This window comes from Peromyscus californicus, unplaced genomic scaffold (assembly GCF_007827085.1).
Source record: "Peromyscus californicus insignis strain IS unplaced genomic scaffold, ASM782708v3 Scaffold_4__1_contigs__length_199733344, whole genome shotgun sequence".
In the NCBI taxonomy this organism is placed as follows: Eukaryota; Metazoa; Chordata; class Mammalia; order Rodentia; family Cricetidae; genus Peromyscus; species Peromyscus californicus.
This window is the reverse complement of record NW_026294562.1, coordinates 197,400,880-197,416,239: the sequence shown is the minus strand read 5'-3', so window position 1 is coordinate 197,416,239 and position 15,360 is coordinate 197,400,880. Positions and strand designations below refer to the sequence as shown.

Genomic DNA, 15,360 nt, shown 5'->3' with positions numbered 1-15,360 from the left:
ATTGTATTTTGAATCATGTATGTATTTTATTCAATAATGTATATATACTCAATCATGTCATAAAAGCAAATGGTGTGCATTCATGAACTAACATGTACACAAAAATTGTGAACATATTCTAAACTGTATATTTGCATATCCTGTATTGTTTTGCAACATAAAGAATATTAATTGGAGACTGCAACTGTTCCCTGAGACAGAAACTGCCAGCACCCGATTGGACTAAGAGAGCCTGCCGGTGCAAGATTGGTTTAAGAGCTGCTCCCTGAGACAAAGAGTCCATCAGCACTGATTATAGCAAGAGCTCCCACTGGACCAAGAGTATCAATCAGACCAAGAGAGGCTTCCACAGTCACAGACACCCCTTGCAACAATTGGTTAAAGAGATGGGTAGATGCCAGTGCAAAAGTACAGCCAATAACATAAAAACCAATATGGCTCCATCAGAAACCACATCAGCAAGACCTGAGCATCCCAACACAGAAGAAACAGAAGAAATCGACCTTAAAAATGACCTTAAGAAGATAATAGAGTTTTTTCTTTTTTTCGTATTTTTTTAATTGAGAGATTTTCTATTCATTTTACATATCAGTCACAGATTCCCCTGTCCTCCCTCCTCCCAGCCCCCAGCCATCCTCCCTCCATCCCACCCCCATTCCCACCTCCTCCAAGTCAAGGTCTCCCCTGAGGAGTCAGCAGAGCCTGGTACATTCAGTTGAGGCAGGTCCAAGCCCCTCCTCCCTGCACCAAGGCTGAGCAAAGTGTCTCAGCATAGACACTAGGTTTCAAAAAAGCCAGCTCATGCATCAAGGACAGGTCCTGGTCTCACTGCCTGGGGGCCTCCTAAATGGAGATCAGTTCTCTGATTCTTTTTTTAAATTTTATTTTATTTTTCTTTATTAAGAAATTTTCTACTCACTCCTCATGCTATCCACAGACCTCCTCCCTCCTCCCACCCCCAGCCCTCTTTCCCAAGTCACCCCACATCCACCCATCCCCACATCCCCCAAATTGAGGTCTTCCATGGAGAGTCAACAGAGCCCAGTTCACTGAGCCTAGGCAGGTCCAAGCCCCTTCCCACTGCACCACGGCTGTGCATGGTGTCACACCACAGGCACCAGATTCCCAGAAGCCTGCCCATGCACTAGGGACAGATCCTGATCCCCCTTCCTGGGTGCCCCCAAACAGTTTGAGCCAAACAACCATCTTCCATGTCCAGAGGGTCTAGTCCAGTCCCATGGGGGCTCCACAGCCACCAGTCCACAGTTCATGGGCTTCCACTAGTGTGGTCTGTCATCTCTGCACATACTCCCATCATGGTCTCGATGTCCCTCGACTGCAGTGTCTCTCCTCTCTCTCATCAATTGGATTCCCAGAACTCAGCCTGGTGCCTTGTCGTGGATCTCTGTATCTGCCTCCATCTGTCACTGGACAAAGACTCTATGATGACAGCTAGGTTATTTGCTAGGCTGGTCACCAGAGTAGACCAGTCCAGGCACCCTCTGGACCACTGCCAGTAGACCAAGGTGGGGTCATCCTTGTGGATTCCTGAGAGCCTCCCCAGCACCCTGCCTCTTCCTATTTCCATGATGGTAGATGATAGAGATCTTTAAAAAGGAAATGAAAAATTCCCTTAAAAAAGTTGAGGGAAAGTCAAACAGAAAAATGGGAAGAAATCAGTAAATTCCTTAAAGAAAGCCAAGAGAAAGCAATTAAACAAGTGAGGGAAACAGTTCAAGATTTGAAAACTGAAATTGAGACAATAAAGAAGACACAAACTGAGGGAATGCTGGAAGTGAAAAATCTGAGTAAATGAACAGGAACTACAGATGTAAGCATAACCAACAGAACGCAAGAGATGGAAGAGTGGATCTATGGCATTGAAGATATGATACAGGAAATAGATTCATCAGTCAAAGAAAACACTAAAGCCAACAAAGTCATGACCCAAAATGTCTAGGAAATTTGAGACACCATGAAGAGACCAAACCTAAGAATAATAGGGACAGAAGAAGGAGAAGAATACCAACTCAAAGGAAAGAGAATATATTCAGCAAAATCATAGAAGAAAACTTTCCTAACCTAAAGAAGGAAATGCCTATAAAGACACAAGAAGGTTACAGAGCACCAAATAGACTGGATCCAAAAAAAGTCCCCATTGCCACATAATAATCAAATCACTAAACATACAGAATAAAGAAAAAAATATTAAGAGTCACAAAGGAAAAAGAGTAAGTAACATATAAAGGCAGACCCATAAGAATAACACCTGACTTCTCAATGGAGACTCTAAAAGCCAGCAGGTCCTGGACAGATGTTATACAGACACTAAGAGACCATGGATGCCAACCCAGACTATTATACCCAGCAAAACTCTCAATCAACATAGAGTAAACAAAATATTCCATGATAAAACCAGATTTAAACAATATCTTTCCACAAATCCAGCCCTACAGAAAGCACTAGAAAGAAAAATCCAACCTAAGGAAGTTAGATACAACCATGAAAACACAGGCAATAGATAGTCCCACACCAACAAATACCAAAGAAGGGAAACACACAACACTACCACCAAAAAATAACAGGAATTAATAATCACTAGTCATTAATAACCATTAATATCAATGGTCTCAGTTCACCTGTAAAAAGACACAGGCTAACAGAATGGATATGAAAACAAGATCCATCCTTCTGCTGCATACAAGAAACACACCTCAACTTCAAAGACAGACACTTCCTCAGAATAAAAGGCTGGGAAAAGACTTTCCAATCAAATGGATTTAAGAAGCAAACTGGTGTAGCTATCCTAATATTTAATAAAATAGACTTCAAATTATAATCAATCAAAAGAGATCCAGAAAGGCATTACATATTTATCACAGGAAAAATCTGACAAGATGAAGTCTCAATTCTGAATATTTATGCCCTAAATACAAGGGCACCCACATTTGTAAAAGAAACATTACTAAAGCTTATATCACATATAAAACCCCATACACTAGTAGTAGGAGACTTCAACACCCCACTCTCACCAATGGACAGGTCTGCCAGACAGAAACTTAACAGAGAAATAAGGGAACTAACAGACATTATGACTCAAATGAACTTAATAGATATCTACAGAATATTGCACCCTAACACAAAAGAATATACCTTCTTTTCAGCACCCCATGGAACCTTCTCCAAAATCGACCACATTTTGGCCACAAAGCAAATCTCAACAGATACAAAAAAAATTGAAATGACCTCCTTTATTTTATCAGACCACCATGGTGTAAAGTTAGATTTCAACAAAACCAAAAAATTACAGAAAGCCTACAATCTCATGGAAACTGAATAATGCCCAATTGAATCACCAATGGGTCAGGGAAGAAATAAAGAAAGAAGTTAAAGATTTCCTGGAATTCAATGAAAATGAATGTACAACATACCCAAACTTATGGGACACTATGAAAGCAGTGCTAAGAGGAAAGTTCATAGCACTAAATGCCCACATAAAGAAGTTGGAGAAATCTCATACTAGTGACTTAAAAACACACCTGAAAGCTCTAGAACATGAAGAAGCAAACTCACCAAGGCAAACAGACACCAGGAATTAATCAAATTGAGGGCTAAAATCAAGAAACTTGAAAAAAAGAGAACAATACAAAGAATCAATGAAACAAAGAGTTGGTTCTTTGAGAAAATTAGCAAGATAGACAAGCCCTTATCCAGACTAATGAAATGGCAGAGAGAGAGAGAGCATCCAAATTAACAAAATCAGAAATGAAAAGGGAGAAATAACAACAATGAGGAAATCCAGAAAATAATCAGGTCATACTTCAAAAACCTGTACTCCACAAAATTAGAAAATCTGAAAGAAATGGGCAATTTTCTGGATAGGTACCACATACCAAAGTTAAATTAAGACCAGATAAACTATTTAAATAGTCCAATAACTCCTAAGGGAATAGAAACAGTCATTAAAATCTCCCAACCAAAAAAATCCCAGGACCAGATAGTTTCAGCGCAGAATTCTATTCTACGAGATTTTCAAAGAAGAGCTAATTCCAATACTCTTCAAATTGTTCCACACAATAGAAACAGAAGGAACATTACCAAAATCTTTTTATAAGGCTACAGTTACCCTGATACCCAAACCACACAAAGATGCAACAAGGAAAGAGAATTACAGACCAATCTCCCGAATGAACATTGATGCAAAAACACTCAATAAGCCAGACGGTGGTGGCCCACTCTTTAATCCCAGCACTTGGGAGGCAGAGACAGGCGGATCTCTGTGAGTTCAAGGCCAGCCTGGGCTACAGAGTGAGTTCCAGGAAAGGCACAAAGCTACACAGAGAAACCCTGTCTCGAAAAACCAAAAAAAAAAAAAAAAAAAAAAAAAAGAAAAAGAAAAAGAAAAAAGAAAAAATACTCAATAAAATACTGGCTAACTGAATCCAGGAACACATCAAAACAATTATCCACCATGACCAAGTAGGCTTCATCATCCCAGGGATGCAAGTGTGGTTCAACACACAAAAATCTGTCAATATAATACACCATATAAACAAACTGAAAGAAAAAAATCCACATGATCATCTCATTAGATGCTGAAAAGGCCTTTGACAAAATCCAACACCGCTTCATGATAAAGTTTTTAGAGAGATCAGGAAAGAAGGGACATACCTAAACATAATAAATGCAATTTACAGCAAGCCAACAGCCAACATCAAATTAAATGGAGAGAAACTCGAAGTGATTCCACTGAAATCAGGAACAAGACAAGGCTGTCTGCTCTTCCCATACTTATTCAATATAGTACTTGAAGTTCTAGCCAGAGCAATAAGACAACATAAGGTGATCAAGGGGATACAAATTGGAAAGGAAGAAGTCAAGCTTTCACTATTTGCAGACAACATGATAGTATATATATAAGTGACCCCAAGAATTTGATCAAGGAACTCATACAGCTGATAAACACCTTCAGTAATCTGGCAGGATACAAGATTAACTCAAAAAAATCAGTAGCCCTCCTATATACAAATGACAAACGGGCTGAGAAAGAAATCAGAGAAACATCACTTTTTACAGTAGCCACAAATGATAAAATACCTTGGGGTAACACTAACTAAGCAAGCAAAGGACCTGTATGACAAGAACTTTAAGTCTCAAAAGAAAGAAATTGAAGAAGATATCAGAAAATGGAAAGATCTCCCATGCTCATGGATAGGTAGAATTAAGGTAGTAAAAATGGCAATCTCACCAAAAGCAATGTACACATTCCAAGCAATCCCCATCAAAATCCAAGGTAACCCAGACTCAGAAGGACATAGTATGTACTCACTCATAAGTGGATACTAAATGTGAGGGAAGGGATGTCCAGACTGTACCCCACAGCTCCAGAGAGGCTAGCTAACAGGGAAAGACCCTAGGAGGGACACATGGATGGCCCAGTGAAGGAGAAGTGGAGGAGATCTACATGAGTGGCCTGGGAGTGGGTGGTGGTGGTGGAGTGCGATGAGTGTGGGAACATAGGGAAATGGGAGGGTTGAACTGGAACAGGGACAGAGTGGGAGGGCAGGGAAGGAGATACCATGATAGATGAGGACATCATGGGAATAGGAAGAGGCAGGGTGCTGGGGAGGCTCTCGGGAATCCACAAGGATGACCCCACCTTGGACTACTGGAAGTGGTCAAGAAGGTGCCTGGACTGGTCTACTCAGGTGACCTGTCTAGTGAATACTGTAACTGTCATCATAGAGCCTTTGTCCAGTGACTGATGGAAGCAGATGCAGAGATCCATGGCCAGGTGCCAGACTGATCTCTGGGAATTCAATTGATGAGAGAGAGGAGGGATTCTGCAGGTGGAGGATGTTGAGATCATGATGGGAAGATGTGCAGAGATGAGTGGCCACACTAGTGGAATCCCATGAACTGTAGATTAGTGGCTATGGAGCCCCCATGGGACTGGACTAGGTGCTCTGGATATGGAAGATGGTTGTTTGGCTCAAAATGTTTGGGGGGCACCCAGGCAGGAGGATCAGGATCCATCCCTGGTGCATGAGCAGGCTTTTGGGAGCCTGGTGCCTGTGGTGTGACACCTTGCACAGCCTTGGTGCAGTGGGGAGGGGCTTGGACCTGCCTCGGCTCAGTGTGCAGAGCTCTGCTAACTCCCTATGGGAGATCTTGATTGTGGGAATGTGGGGATGTGGAGTGGTTTGGGAGGAAGGGCTAGGGGTGGGAAGAGGGAGGAGGTGGGATCTGTGGGTAGTACATAGAGTGAGTAAAAAGTTTTTTAATAAAGAAAAATGAAAAAAAATTAACCAATTGAGCATTCAAATATTAATAAAGTGACCTAGACATTGAAATAAAAAAAGAAAAGAAAACCAATGGAGGAGCCAGTTGTAGTGGGCATGCCTTTAATCACACCACTCTGGAGACAGAGCCAGGTGAACATCTTTTAATCCATATCAGCCTGGTTTACATAGTGAGTTCCAGGATAGTTAGAACTATACAGTGAGACCGTATCTCAAAAAAAAAAAAAAAAAAAAGCAAAAAACAAACAAAACAAAAACAAGAACAAAACCAAAAAACAAAAACAAAAAACAACAAAAAATTGAAAAAACCAAAAAACCAAAAACAAAAACAAAAAAACCCAACAACAACAACAACAACGAAAAGAAAACAAATGACAACAAAATGCAGTTGGGGAAATATAAGAGTGGAATCCTTAGCTTTGCCTTATAAGAATGTGAGCCAGTGAACACTTTAGAAATCATTTTGGAAGCTTCGAAACCCAAAAGTTGAATCACCATATTACTTACTGCACCAAACACTGAGTAATATGCCCAGCTGTCAAAAGTACAACAGAGACAAGCACTTGCACATACAGGTATATTGCTACACTGTTTACAAGAGATGAGAAATGGAACCAGCCTAGATGCCCAGCAACAGATTAATGGGTCAAGAAAACAGAGTGAATTTACATGATGGCATTTCACTTTACAGGGAAGAAAACTATACGCATGATATTTGTACTAAAATGAACAGAAATGAAAATAATCTTGATTTAAGTAGTTCCTAATAGGAAAGATATTAATGGCATGTTTTCTCCCATGTACTGATTCCATATTTTATTTTCATACATCTCAATGTGGGTGTGGGTCTTAGGCATGAATCTAGACCAGTGGTTCTCAACTGGGGGTTCAAATAAGCCTTTCATTGGGGTCAAATATGAGATATTCTGTATATAAGATATTTACTTTACAATTCATAACATTCCCAAAATTACAGTTATGAAATAACAACAAAATAAATTTATGGTTGGGAGTCATTATAGCATGAGAAACTGTATTAATGGGTCACAACATTAAGGACAGGCCCCTGGGTTTTGACAATATTCAAATAAGTATATGGGCAACACAGATGTATCTTGGTATGTTGTTTTACTTCCTATGTGGAAGGCAGACCTGGGAGGAATGAAGTCAGGGTACATTGTGTGAGATTCCTGAAAAATTAATATAAATATTATTTTGGGGGGAAAACATAAATAAATCAGAAAAAAAGAAAAGTAAAAACAGGGGTGAGGATGCTGAGAACCACTGCTCAGACAGAAGAACTTTGGAGGGGAACAAGAGCTCTTGATGGAACTAGAAATAGAGGCAAAATAAGGTTTATGATAAGGAAGGGCCTAGAAACCATGATGCAGTCTTGAGGTGGGAGAGCATCACTAATGAGCAACACACTGTAGTCTTAACTTCTTACTTGTAGGATGTGTTTAGTGACAAAATCGCAAGCTCACAGCTCAGGAGGACTGCTTCCATACAGAGAGAGGGCAGGGGCATGCTGTGTGTTTTCAGGATAAACACAGAAATCATCTCCAGTAAGAACATCACAGCCACAACTCCAAATAGGCTGCACCATTGAAAAGAATAAAAACCAAATCAACACAATGAAAAGATAGGCTATGGATGTGCCTTTTAATAAAGATGAGAGTTGGCCATAAGTATGGTAGGAGACAAAAAAAGCCTATTAACAATTTAAACCTCTTGAAAATGTAAATAAAATATTAAAAAATGATAAAATGTTTTCTTTTTTTACTAGATAGCTATGTGATCAAGAGGAACATAATTCATGTTTCCAAACACATGAAGCAACCACTGGCAGAATGGCAGGTAGAAAACAGACAAGGATGCTGGGAAACTTCAGCATCCATCCATCATTCACTGTTGAATAAAGACAGCAGATAGTAATAAGTCAGAAAGAGGAGCATCAACTGCATAGAAAACTCACTTGACAGCAGAAGATCCACAGTGTTCTCAAACTTCAAGAACAGTCTCCAGTGTGGTCCTGTCTCAGAGGTAGAGCAGGCCTTAAAATTAAAAAAGATAAATAGAAAGTACCTTTTCTGACCAAATTAGAACGTAGGTGTCAATTGCAGAGAAAACAGAACATTAATAACAGCCATGTGAGCACTGACACACAGCTAGCATGTTCTCATTCAAACATGGGAAGACACTGTAGAAGATTTGTGCTTTGTAAAGATTTTAAGCAATTCCTATCAAAATCTTCCTAGCATTTTTGTAGAAAGTGAAAATAGTCTTAAAATGATAGAAATTTGTGACAAACAACAGACTTCAAAAACTTTGAGAAGAGGATCAAACACAAAGGTGATTTCAAAATATATAAAAATTACAGCACTGGAAACCATTGAGTACTAAAATGAAGACAGACAATAGGAGATGTCAATGGGAAGACAATGTAGGTGGTGATTAATAGTCTACAGAAATACTGAGTAATCCTTATTAAAATCCTTCTGGAGTTATTTTAGAAGATGGAGACAGTAACCCTAAAAGAGATAGAATCTGAAGGAACTACAAAATGTTCTAAAAGTTCTGACATTGAGAAAAGTGGAAACATTGATTTTCCCAGTTTTACATTGCACTAAAATTAGAGGAATGAGAACCATTTAACATTGGTATGAAAATATGATCAACAATGTAAATGTTATGGGAACAGCATGACACACATGCATAGTAAAATAAAATTATATTTGCTCACTCCGGTTTTAATTTTTATGTAGAAAGTTTTCTAACACCTAAAATATAATAATCCTCAGGAGCTTTTTCCTCACTGAAGTTCTCCAGAATTATTTCTAACAAAACAAAATATGACTAAATTGACTTCACTTTCTATTTTCCACTGTCAGTTGAAGTGCCCCACAGATACCACATACCTGAGTCCTTTGCTACTGATGGGTGACTCTTCCTGTGGAAACAATGATAAACATCTACTTAAGGAAACAGGAATCAAGGGAAACCAAAGTTGGGGAACCAATAAAGTCTAATATGGTGAACCAATAATGTTTCTTTTTAGGAGTATTTTGTCTGTATGTATGTCTGTGTACCATGTGTGTTCCTTGTGGCCACTGAGACCAGAAGAAGGCATTGGATGCCCTGGTGGTGATGTTACAGATTGAGTGCCTGTGTGAGGGGGCTGGGAATTCCAAGTAAGACTTCTGAAAGAGCAGACATGCTCTTCACTATGGAGTCATCTCTAAAGTCAAGGGACCAATGAGTTTAATTGGCTTGCCTTACAAGAGTGTGGGTGATGGCTTACTTACTGCAACTCCTCCTAAAGGTATTAAGTTGTCTATTTCTGAGTTTCAGAAGGTTTTCTTCAGGATAAAATATTGTGCCTTCCCTTTTAGCAGTGGCATTCAACTCTTGTGTCATGGTCCCTTTGGGGTCCATCTCAGATATCCTGCATATCAGATTTTTATATTACAATTCATAACAGTAGCAAAATTATAGCTATGAAGGAAGAACAATATAATTTAGGTGGGGGGGGGTCACCATATTATGAGAACTTGTATTAAACGTTCAAATTAGGAAGCTTGAGGTCCACTGCCTTAGAGCACCCTGTTCATATCCCTCTCTTTTAATATCCTGTGTTTTAAGGAGATTCCCCCAAGATGGATGGGTTTGACCTCAGAGAAAGCTGATACACAATAACCACACCTGGGCATGAACTCTAAGGACTTGTCATTTTATCAGTGAGCACTTGCCCATCACATTCACTGCTTCTTTATTGACAGTATCTAGGAAATGGCATCATCTTAGATGTCCACCAATGACACATGGATAAAGAAAACTATGTGTCTTGGCTTCAAACTTTTTGGTTATTTTGCATGTAGACTATATGTAGAATCCAGGAAACTAGAATTAACCAGTAGTGTAGATGCAGGAAAAGAGATTAGATAGTAGAATATGGGTTATATGAAATTGGACAGTGAGAATCATGGGTATAATGGTTTAAATATTTACTGAAGTTTGTCTTAGTGTTTCTGTTACTGTGAAGAGACAACATGACCACATCAACTCTTAAAAGAAAACATTTAATTGGGTTGGTTCACTTATAGTTCAGAAGTTTAGTTCATTATCATCATGGTGGGGAGCATGGTGGTGTGCAGGCAGATAATGTGCTGGCTACATCTTCATCACAAGGCATCAGGAAGTGGACTTTGAAGCTGGGTGGTATCTTGAGCATATATGAGTCTTCAACTGTGCCTCCAGAATGGCACACTTCCCTCAATAAAACCCCACCTAATCCAACACAGCCACAGCTCATACTAATGCCATCCTCTAAGATCTTTTTTTATTTATTTTTGTATTTTATAATATAATTTAATTTTACATATCAGCCACAGATTCCCTTATTCTCGCCCCTTCCTCCCTCCCCAACCTTCCCCCCAGCCTACCCTCCCATTCCCATCTCCTCCAGGGCAAAGACTCCCCTGAGGATTGAGTTCAACCTGGTAGATTCAGTCCAGGCAGGTCCACTCCCCTCCTCCCAGGCTGAGCCAAGTGTCCCTGTATAAGCCCCAGGTTTCAAACAGCCAACTCATGCACTGAGTACAGGACCCAGTCCCACTGCCTGAATACCTGCCAAACAGATCAAGCCAATCAACTGTCACACTTATCCAGAGGGCCTGATCCAGTTAGGGGCTCCTCAGCCATTGGTTCATAGTTTGTGTGTCTCCAATCATTTGGCTATTTGTCCTTGTGCTCTATCCAACCTTGGTCTCAACAATTCTCACTCATACAAACCCTCCTTTTTCTTGCCAATTGGACTCCTGGAGTTCCACCTGGGGCCTGGCCATGGATCTCTGCATCCGGTTCCCTCAGTCATTGAATGGGGTTTCTAGCATGACAGTTAGGGTGTTTGGCCATCCTATCACCAGAGTAGGTCAGCTCAGGCTGTCTCTCGACCAATCAATAGGACCTTTTGAAACTGAGAAGCTTTTGTAAAGCAAATGGCATGGGTGGTTCAGTGGTAGAATTCTCGCCTGCCATGCGGGAGGCCCGGGTTTGATTCCCGGCCCATGCAGAGTCCAACCTTAGCCGGGCGGTGGTGGCGCACGCCTCTAATCCCAGCACTCGGGAGGCAGAGCCAGGCGGATCTCTGTGAGTTCGAGGCCAGCCTGGGCTACCAAGTGAGTTCCAGGAAAAGGCGCAAAGCTACACAGAGAAACCCTGTCTCGAAAAACCAAAAAAAAAAAAGCAAATGATATGGTCAACAAGGCAAAGTGACAGCCTACAGAATGGGAAAAGGTCTTCACCAACCCCACATCTGACAGAGGGCTGATATCCAGAATATATAAAGAACTCAAGAAATTAGAAATCAAAATGCCTAACAGTCCAATTAAGAAATGGGCTACAGAACTAAACAGAGAATTCTCAACAGAGGAAGCTCAAATGGCTGAAAGACATTTAAGGAATTGCTCAACATTCCTAATCATCAGGGAAATGCAAATCAAAACGACTCAGAGATACCACCTTACACCTGTCAGAATGGCTAAGATCAAAAACACTGAAGACACCTTATGCTGGAGAGGATGTGGAACTAGGGGAATTCTCCTCCACTGCTGGTGGGAATGCAAGCTTGTACGACCACTTTGGAAATCAGTATGGCACTTTCTTAGAAAATTGGGAATCAATCTCCCCCAAGATCCAGCTATACCACTCTTGGGCATATACCCAAGGAATGGTCAATCATACCACAAGGGCACTTGTTCAGCTATGTTCATGTCAGCATTGTTTGTAATAGCCAGAACCTGGAAACAACCTAGATGCCCTTCATCCTCTAAGATCTTATGGGGGCCATTTACATGCAAATGCAACAGTAGTTCTGGAGATGAATGAAGGCTGCTGAAAGGACAAGTAAAATGAGATGTTCATGAAAAGCTACATGGGAGTCTAGCATTTTGCAATGCAAAGGAAATGTTTAATGGAAAGATAGAACACTTGATATAAAGGAATGGGTAACTGGATAATGTCTACTAGATGTTTAAGTGGAGATGGCCCAAAAGAAAGGAGCAATTGTGGGTGGTATAACCAAAATGGAGGGTGTATGAAGAAGCCTTATGAAACTCACTGTCTTACAAGTTAATAGGAAATACAATTTTTAAAGCTCTTAAAAGTGGTATATCACATAGGTAAATAATGTTGCTCTCAGATACCAGGACTATTAAATGAAATGCTTCTACCAAGTGTTGGTTATCTGCCTAAGAATTACTGGTCATGGACACAGCAGAAGCACACCAGCCCAAACAGGTCTTCACTGCCAGAGCTCTTACTTGGCCACCATAAGTACATGACATTGCTGAAGAAACAAAACACATTGGTTACCAGGTAGAGAGAAAGAGTAATCTTGAACTTACCAGGGAACACTCCCTGCTGGATAGCTTTCATAGGACTGCAAGGTTCTGTGCAGTTACTTTGCAGAGAAGATATGTACCCTGCTCAATAATACAAACCTACAAGGCAAAATGTGTGCACTGGTGCAATACTAGTATGACACCTTATGGGTATAACCAACCTGTTTCTTGAGTGGATTGACACCAGCTGCATAAAAGGGAATTATGCTTGGTACTGGAAATATGGTAAAAAAAAATCATGGCTTGGGAATTACAGGTCAAAGTGCAGAACCTACTGATGTTTTGTTAATGATCATATTGTTAATCTGCCATCTAAATATTCATGTTTATAATTAAATATTTGTACTACTCTCAAACTTGATGATAAAAGTCTCCTCTGACAGTTGGTAGTAGGTGATTTAGAGTTGAAATAGCTGTTCCAAAAGTACTGTGAACAAGCAACTGTAAGATTCAGGCAACCTCCGTTTCATCATGGTTGAAGGAGGGGCTCTGGAGTCTTTCCATCAATAAAGTTCTACTGCCAGTTAAGGGCACGTATTTTTTTTAGAGTTTAGAGTACATGGTGATTTGAAAAAAATGGCCCCCAAAGGGAGTGGCTATGTTAGGTGTAGTATTTTTCAAAGAAGTGTGTCACCATGGGACTGGGCTTTAAAGTCTGTTTTGCTCAAGCCTAGTGCAGTATGACACTCAGACTACTTCCTGTTGTCTACAAGTCAAGATCTAATTCCTTCTCCATTCTAAGCTCATTTTCTAGCACCATGTCTGCCTACATGCTTCCATGTCCCACCATGATGATGATGGATTAAACCTCTGAAATTGTAAGCCAGCCCCAATTAAATGTTTTCCTCTGTAAGATTGGTGGTCATGGTGTCTCTTCATAGCAATAGAAACCATAAGACAGAGTAAATACTTTCCCAATTTCCTTCAGTACTTCAAAAGTTCATTCTTCATGCCTTCAGGCAGTTCTTTCTTTTGTGGAGACGATGTCTTTCTATAATCCTGGTTGTCTTGGTATTTGTTCCTTAGACCAAACTGGACTTGATCTCTCTGAGATCATTCTGCCTCTACTTCCAGCATCCAGGGATTAAAGGCATGTTATACTATACCCTGAGATCTTAGTCAATCAATGTTATGTATATGGACATATTACCTGCATGTATGTCTATGCAGTATGTGCATGCAGTGCCTACAGAATCCAGAAGGCATCAGATCCCTGAATACTATAGTTACATGCAGTTGTGAGGTGCCAGTTAGATGTCAATCAAACCAGGTCCTATGGAAAAGTTACCAGTGCTCTTATTCACTCAGCCATTTCTCCAGCCCTAATCATGGAGATTTCTAAACTGTATGTGAGCATGTACATGTTGTCATTCAGTCTACCTCTTTACAGTTTCTCAACTCTTCACTATTTATATGGTTTCAATCTAGTATAAAGATTTTTGAGGGTGGATAAAAGTTGGAAATTTATTGGAGCATTTTCAGGTGTGTTTTCTTTCATTATAAAATTTCTTTCATGTTTACTATTTCAGCACTAGGCAAATGATTTGTCAAATTGAATGTATTTGGGGGTAGAACTTCCAATGAACAAGACATGGGGATTATCTATGGTATACTTTTATAAGGTTTTTCAGAAGTACAAATTGACTGATATACAGCAAAATTAGAGGAAAAACTAAATGTTTTTTCTCAATTTTTGATACTACATTTTGTCATTATTATTATTATTTATACTGTTTGGTTTTAGAAACAGGGTATATAGCCATGTTAGTTCTGATCTACTGTGAAGATCAAGCTGGCCTTGAACTCACACAAATCCTCCTGCCTCTGTGTTTGGAATGAGGGGATTAAAGGTGAGCACTATCATGCTTGGAATTAGCATGCATTTTTGGATGTTGAGCAAGATAAATGTTCTAATTATAGCTTTTCTCAAGGGTTGGAGAAATGGATTAGTTGTTGTTAGTACTGGCTTCTCTTCCAGATAATCAGGGTTCAATTCCCAGCACATATATAGCAGTTCACAACTGCCTGTAACTACAGCTTTGTGGATATGATACTTTCTTTTCAGACGCCAAAGTCAGGAAGCATACATGGAGTGCAGAGACATGCATGCAGTCAAAATTTTTCCATGCATTTTCTTAAAAGAGCTTTTCGGGCCAGGCGGTGGTGGCGCACGCCTTCAATCCCAGCACTCGGGAGGCAGAGCCAGGTGGATCTCTGTGAGTTCAAGGCCAGCCTGGGCTACCAAGTGAGTTCCAGGAAAGGCGCAAAAGCTATACAGAGAAACCCTGTCTCGAAAAACCAAAAAAAAAAACAAAAAAAAAAGAGCTTTTCACACAGTTAAATTTTCAAAATTTAGCCAGGTGGTGGTGGCACACACCTTTAATCCCAGCACTCAGGAGGCAGAGCCAGGCGGATCTCTGTAAGTTCCAGGAGAGGCGCAAAGTTACACAGAGAAACCCTGTCTCGAAAAATCAAAAAAAAAAAATTTCAAAATTTTATTTTAGTATAAACTCTGTGATACTTTTCTAGTATTTAAACCTCATTATAGGCTTTCACAAGTTTGTTGCCTTTATGTTTCTATTATGTACACTGTTGTGATTTTTAAGCAGAGATTTCCAGATAACTGTGAAGTCATATTTACAACAGCATTTTTCACT

The 15,360-nt window shown here is 40.0% G+C and overlaps 1 non-coding gene across 1 annotated transcript; it reads left to right on the top strand.

The window, feature by feature from the left end:
• Positions 1 to 11,302: 11,302 nt before the first annotated feature.
• Trnag-gcc (transfer RNA glycine (anticodon GCC)) lies at positions 11,303 to 11,373 on the top strand. Its single transcript has one exon. It is a non-coding gene; the product is annotated as a tRNA-Gly (tRNA).
• The last annotated feature ends 3,987 nt before the right edge of the window (positions 11,374 to 15,360 follow it).